We start from the raw sequence: 8,192 nt of genomic DNA on the forward strand, positions 1-8,192 counted from the left end.
AACAAAATGTGGAAAAGAAGGAAGCAAAGAAACCTACAACCTGATACCTAAATCAAAAGAAATTTCATAACAATTTTTGAAACCTTTAATAGAAATTAAGTTAATAGAAACCAAACTTTGCAATTTATCTTTCACATTCTTAATGACCCTTATAGGGTCCATTCTGATACCATTAAACAAAGAGTTATTTCTTTCAAACCAAAGAAAACATAAAATCAAGTAAGGGGTCACATTTCTAATGTGACCTTTAGAATTAACAAATCAAGCATTGAAAAGAGCATGAATAGACATATTCTTATTAAAAGTATTTAATTTGAAGATATCATCAAAATAACACCAAGTTTTAACTGCTAAAGGCCCCAAGACAAAAACATGACGCATACTTTCCAAATGAAAATAACATTGGCACTTAGAGGGAAGAAAAAAATGTCTTTTGATCAAATTTTCATCCGTAGGAATAAATATACGTAAAATTATCCAAATGGAAGTAGGAATACTAGAGGGGATACTTTTATGTCAAATCATCAAAAAAATGGAAGTAACAATGTTCTTAGATCTAAAATCATGCCAAGCATCTTTTAATCTAAACATATCATCACCAGCCAACTTGCATAAAAGCACATCATTAGACTCAAAGTTAATAGGAAGAGTGAAAATTTTTTTAATTATACAATCCGAAAGAACATTAGCAAGCTTATAATAATACCAATAGTTATCATTAAAGAAATAATTAACCTTAACCACATCAGTAGAAGTAGAATTAAAGAGGGAGTCAATAGAGCAAGAACTTAAACCATTATCCCCCCCCCCGCGACCCCAAGGCCCCAAGAGAGATGAGGCTCCACCTCCCACTTAACCTTGCACATCCTCTACCAAACTTTAGAATCACCAACATTAAAATCACATGTAGAAGGATGCTTCACCACACAATATTTAGAAAACATAAATTTAGCCCACAGAGTCAACTTGGCACAAAAAGTAAACCATAACTTGTAGGAAAAGGAAAGGGCCAGGTTTGCTATGCTTTTGCAACCAAGGCCACCCTCTTTTAAAACCCCACAACACTTGTCCCAGGAAGCCCAAGAAATTTTAGTGTTACTACAAGTACCTTTCCAAAAAAACTTGATAAGGATTTTATCAATTCTATTACACACCATTTTTGTAGGAAGTAATGTTTGAAAATAATAGATAGGGAGAGAACAAAGGAAACTTCTAGTGAGATTTAGCCTACCCCAAAAACTCTGGAAATTAGAATCCCAAGACTGGAGTTTATTCTGAATAGAGGTAATTATATCATCAAACAAAAAGGATTTATTTATACCTTTAAACAAAGGAATTCCAAGATACTTGATAGGTAATTGGCCATGTACAGACCCAGTAAGGTCTTTAATAGTCAAGATATGATCAATATGCATATTATTGAAAATAAGGAACCAACATTTCTGATTGTTCAAAGATAGACCACTAACAGTGTGAAGGTAATAAAAGAAAACCATAAGTTTAATAATCTTATTATAAGAAGCATTTATAAAAATGATAAAATCATCAGCAAAACAAATGTGAGATATAGAAAATCCCCCCTAGTCCTGAAATAAAAGTTGGGGTGATTTTCAAACAGGTTGGCAATGCTTCTAGAAAGATAATCAACAACAATAATAAAAAGAGAAGGAGACATAGAGTCTCCCTGCCCTAAACCATGAGAATATTTAAAGAAACTAGAGCTCTTACCATTGATAATCATAGAGAAAAAAGAAGCTTCAATGTAATTTCTAATAAGTTTAATAAAATTCAAGTTAAAACCAAATAAATGCAAGATATTATGGATGAATTGCCAAATAATATTATCATAGGCTTTGGAGATATCAAGCTTAAGGATAGAATTACCACCGCTCACCTTGACATCCAAGTCATGGAAAAATTCCTTGGCCAGCAAAATATTGTCAGAGATGGCAGGACCTTTAACAAAGCCCATTTGGAAAGGAGAAATAATCTTAGGAAGAACAGTAGTTAAATGAGTCATAAAAATTTTTCAAAGCAATTTACTAAAAAAAGTGCATAAACTAATAGGTCTAAAGTCATTCCAGTTACTAGAATTATTATTCTTAAGGATAAGAATAATAGAAGTAGACAAAAAAATTAGGCAAAGTATGACCAGCAAAAAAATCTAGAACCACAGCATAGAGATCATCCTTAATAATACCCCAAGCTTTTTGAAAAAAGTTAGTTGTGAGACCGTCCAGACCAGCTACAGAGTTACCATTCATATCAAAAACAATATCTTTTAAGTCATCTAAAGAAGGAATTCTAGCAAGAAGATCATTATCCTCCACAGAGATGAGATTGGGGATAATATCAGGGTTGACAATATTACTAAAGAAAAACCTTGTTGAGCCTATCCTGAAAGTGATGAATAGCAAGCAAGGAAATCTCCTCAGCATCCTCAGTGACACAACCATCCTCAAGAGTGATTTTATTACTAGAGTTCAAGGAACATTTTCGTTTAACCAAAGCATGAAAATACTTTGCATTATTATCTCCTTTCATCAGATGCTTAGTAGTAGCCTTTTATTTACAATAGGTTTCCTCATGGACATGAAGTTTAAAGGGATTAACCTTAGCCTCTATAAGTAAAGCAAAATTGGCATCAAAAGGAAAACTTTGACAGTTAAGCTCAATAATATTAATAGTCTCCTCAGCATTTAAAATATTTGTAAAAATATTTTAAAAACATTTTGGTTCCTCCAATTTAAAACATGTTTAAGTATTTTCAACTTGAATCATAGTCTATTCATTCCCATAATAGAGGTATTAGGAAAAAAATGTGCATTCCAATTCACCTGAACAACACTAAAAAAAGAATCATGTTGAAGACACATATTTTAAAATCAAAATTGAGGAAAAGAATTCACAAGTCTAATATTCAGAGAAAGGAGTAAAGGAAAGTGATCAGAAAGAGTCCGACTAAGATACTCAGCAGAAATAGAACTAAGGGAATTAATCCAATTATCATTAAATAAAATGTGATCCAACCTTTGCCATAAATTACCTCTATTCCAAGTAAATTGGTTTCCAGAAAAATCAATGTCAATGAGATTATAATCCATAATCATATTATTAAAATCTTCCATAGAATGAAAATTAGGAAAAGATCCCCCAGTAGAAGATCACAGTATGTTCCGAAGGATTATAGATGGAATTAAAATCCTCACCTACCAACTAAGGTAAATGACACATACTATGAAAGTCAGATAATTCCTCCCAAAGAACTTTTCTAATACCACGAGATGAAGCTGCATAAATGAAACATGCACAACTATTAAGATTTAAAACTTCGATATTACAATGCAGCACTTGAGTAAAATTTCCATGAATATCAATACAAACCGGATCATTCCAAAAATCCAAATCTTATTAGCACAATTAGCATAAGCATGCTTAAAACCAAGAAATCTAGTAGTACTAATTAAATTAGAGACATTGACAAGAGATTCAAGTAAGACAAGAATAGAAATATCATGAATACGACATAGATTCTTAACGCAAATGAGAGGATGTATAATCAATACCCCTAACATTCCAAATAATTAATTTAAACATAAAAAATAAGAATTAACGACAAGTTTGTGAATGGGTATTTCTACCACGTTATAAAAAAGGTTTTTGCTCTTCCTACCACGTTTACCTTGAGCTATAATAAAGCTAATATCATTATCATGTTTAGCAAACATTTATCAAAAAAATTCTAATTCCTCATTATTAGTAAGAGCACTATAATTATGTTGAGAGGTAGAGGGAGACATACAGTAAATTATCACATCTTTTTCCTTGCCCTTTTGAGGAAGCTCACCTTCCTCCAACAAATCTTAATCTTCAGTTGCATTACTATTCAGACCAAGTTCAACATTTTCTTTTTCAACCAAGGCCTTTTCATTAAAACTTAAATTGTTATCAGTATTATTCCTGACATTTCTTAGAAACATCAAGTTGCACAAGAACACGAGCCACGGAGGGAATGGATGTGGAAGCATCGGCTTGATCTATTTTTAAAGGTCTCCCAAATATTGTAGCAAGGCCAAACAATATTTGCAAATCAAAAAAATTCTACCTCGACATAGGGAAAGAAATTCAAACAACCCGAATAAGCAATTCTTCGCTCACATTAAAGTTTGGAGTCCATTTGAGAAGATGCATTTGAGACGCTTGAATATAGTAGGACATTCTCAGAAAGATACGACTATAATCAAGATCATTCATCCTTTGGATTGCAACATGATGAGGATCCAACAAACCGGTATGAAAAGCACCAGACAATTTCAAGCTAACAAATTTTTTTTGGATTACATCCAAATGAGGGCGACACAAGAGAAATTTACCAATAAGAGTAAGGGAAAATGGTGCGGCTAACTGAGACAAAACTGAATCATCGAACATAAGAGCTTAGGATCATAAGAAGAAGAGCTAGAAACCACATCGTTAAAGGACAGAGAACAACCATCAGGGATGGAAGCAATCGGGGGGATAGATGACAACGGTGTCTTCATCTCCTAAATAAAAAGCCAAAAGAAACCTCAAATAAAAAAGCATGAAGAAATAGAAAGAAAACCAATGATTATGAATAATAAGCGAGAATCCAAACTAGGATGCCAAAGGACTGAGAACAATCTACCAAACACAAGCTTCCGAACGGCAGCCCTAAATCGCCCAAGAATCACCAAGGGAGGAAGAGCGCAACGGTCGGATGATGATGACAATGAGTGCGGGAGAACATAAATATATAATGTTATAATACTGGATGACACATTCAAGTGTCTTAGTGCTCAAATTTTGTAGCACCATAGCGTAGTAGTTAACAAAATATAGAGCCACATAGATTCAAGTAAGTGACACATCAATTTAGCCAATAGTTGCACTGGGTCATTCTAGCACCACAACAGAGCCTATTCAGTAGTTTCAAGCTACCAGTTTATATTATAATTCCACAACACTAAGCTAGCAGGCATTATGGTGCCGTAGTCCATTTTTATGTAAAGTATAAGTTATTTTGTTTTGTAGTCTTTTTGTGGGGGAGTTTCAGAAGGGAGTTCTAGGCATCTTTTATTTTTTGAAGAGCAATTATTAGGGAGGCCAACATGGAGATAAATACACACTTTAGGGTGGTTGTCAACATTATAGAGAGCAAGTAAACAATTAGAAAGGAAAGGAGTGTGGAGAGTAAATCTTGTAAGGGAAGATTAAATTTGATAAGTTTAGATTAATAAGCTCTTTTAGGAACCTTCATTGTTGGTTGATATTTTTACATCTTTTCAAACTATACTATCCTTCTTAAGAAGTAATACAATTTATATTATTCAGTTTTTATTATATGGCTAACTAAACTCATAGTTTTGGACTAATGCTATGAAAACCAAATGCAATTACAAATATCTCTCATTCATAATTTGATCTATATAATGGCCATGTGTACAATTAAAACATTGTGTGATATATTACCATGATGATGAAATACTGAAATAATTAGGAATACTATAATGGAACTCTTGCATGCCTAGACTTTGAATGATTAGTCTTCAAGATTCTATGAAGATAAAATAATTATAGGAAGGCTATAAACCTTTCTTTACATCCTTATATGATCAATAGAGGTTTAAGGATGCATATGCTCTGATCTATAACTAATTTAGAAGATCCTACTTAGGAAAACTTAGGATATTTCATAGTCATTAATCCAACACATTTTCTATTAGTATTTTATTATTGTTCTACATCTCTAAATTTAGAAAGACTTCAAACCTGATTTTCATTTCATAAAATTAATCATTTAGCTAGAGTATGCAATATTAAAATAATTATATACAAGAAAAATGCTTTCTCATGTGATGAACACTATCTCATATCACTTTTATTACTTGATCGACCTGTTCACTGAAATTTTTAGTGAAAATTTATATCAAAGAAAATCTATGTATAATTCAACCCATACTAAAAATACACAAATCTCATATCAGGAATCTCATAAGAATCCAGGAATTTTAAGATGTCCCATATGCACATAATTCTTAGGCATCATGTATTAAAGGAAAAGTTTTACTTTTGACATAGTTGGATGCTCATATTCAAATTTCTCTAGGTGTGGAGTAGACATGAGAAGAAAATCTAAAATTTTCCAATTTATAGAATAGTTATTAGTTTCTTGGTTCTATAAAAAATAGAACTCTGTAGCCCTATACACCGCTAAGCGAGAATATGTAGCTATAGGAAGTTGTATTTCCTAAGTCCTATGGTTGAAGAAATATATTCGTGACGTTAGACTACATGTAAGTACAATCCCTATTATATGTGATAATACTACTTCCTTTTGTATTTAAAAAAAAAATTAATTTAACATTCATGTATTGAACACATAGATATTAGACATCCCTTTATTTGGGATCATGTAACCAAGGGAAATATTGAACTACTAATGTTGATATTTAAAACTAATTGGAAGATATCATTACCAAACCCATAAATTATGACACATTTAGCACACTTAAGAAAAAACTTATTGTCATTAACATTAGTGCTTAAAAATATTGGGGTAGTTGTTTGCTAAGTTGTGATGGTATGTTTATTTTTCTTCGTCATGTGTTTACTTATACTCTCTATTTTTTGTGTTTTTTTTATTTTTTAATTCCTATTATTGGCGATGTTAGAATGAGTAGTGAGTGTGTTGGTTGTATAGTTTTTTTTTTTAGTTTAGTTTATTTGTGCTTCAATTACTTGTTATGTTATTAATTATTGTAAATGTTATTTATATGTTTTCATTTAGAAAAAAATATAAATTAACAATGATAATGATAATAATAATAATAATAATAATAATAATAATAATAATAATAATAATAATAATAATAATAATAATAATAATAATAATAATAATGATGATGATAATATTAATAATAATATCATTATTATTATCATTATTATTATTATTCTTCCAATTTTTAATAACAATAAATCACTTATAAAGGTTGAGAGTTTAGTAGGAAATTAAAATTTTACTTACAATTTAAAATTCCAACAAATAATTTTACATATAATAAAAAAGAGGGAGATTATTGTAATCTGGGAGCCAAATCTTTTTTTGGATGATTAAAAATATTATTAGATATTTATTTAGTTTCTCTTGCTTTACAAAATGTCTATATTTTCTTGTGCAGTACTAACCCTTTTAGGTACATTATACATGAAGCAACACTAAGGATTTAAGGCTCAAGATTTTGTTTACTCAATGTGTTGTTGTGTTAGTAAGTTTATGTATTAAAGAGTCTCTAATTTTCATTTTTCTATGAGTCTATATTTGTAATGGGTGTGTATTGGCCTATGAACCATACACACACATACACAAGGGGGAGTGTAATTAAGTATTTTAATTTTTTTAAGTTCAAATTGGATGATCTTGATTATACTATATGATTAGTGGAATAAAAAATTAATAAAACTATTTAGTTAAAGGAGATTAATTTGTAATGGGCTTTAACTATTCGCATTATATGACCACACCATCATATGAGATGATCAGCTATATTTATGATCTTCTCCATCATTTAAATTATGTAATATTTTAAATCTTTAAAGTTTTTTTAATCATACTACATTAGTTTTAAATGTCTTATCTAATTTAATCATTTTAGTTAACTAATCAAATCAGGATTAATTTGGATTGATGATTATACGATACAATTTAATCATATTGTATGATCGGTAAAGTGGCCTTCTAGATGATAATTAGTCATCCCAGGGTTTATTCTATATGAAGTACTTTTTATGTGAATTAATCGTATTAGAAAATCTTAGACCTTATAGAAGAGAATGAACTAACTTTATTATATATGATTTGAGTATCAGACTATACGATCAAAGGTTGCTAAATTGAAATTACAACTTTTTAAATTCAACTTATAAATTCTTTATTTATTTCATAAAAGAGTCTTTTGTAAGTAAAGGCTTCCATTTATCTAGTGAGAGAGATGGGAGAGAGAGCATTGAGTAAGGTAGAGAGAGGGTGAGGTTGTGTGAGAGTAAGAAGAGACTTAAGAAATTCAAGAGTGTGTGAGTGGTCTTTTCACATGGTTGTTCGGATTGACTTATACTTAAGGTCATCCAATTATATTGATGTGTCTCTTGGGAAGAGCTCTATAAAGGAAAGCCTT

Source organism: Dendrobium catenatum, unplaced genomic scaffold, assembly GCF_001605985.2.
Source record: "Dendrobium catenatum unplaced genomic scaffold, ASM160598v2 fragScaff_scaffold_156, whole genome shotgun sequence".
Lineage (NCBI taxonomy): Eukaryota > Viridiplantae > Streptophyta > Magnoliopsida > Asparagales > Orchidaceae > Dendrobium > Dendrobium catenatum.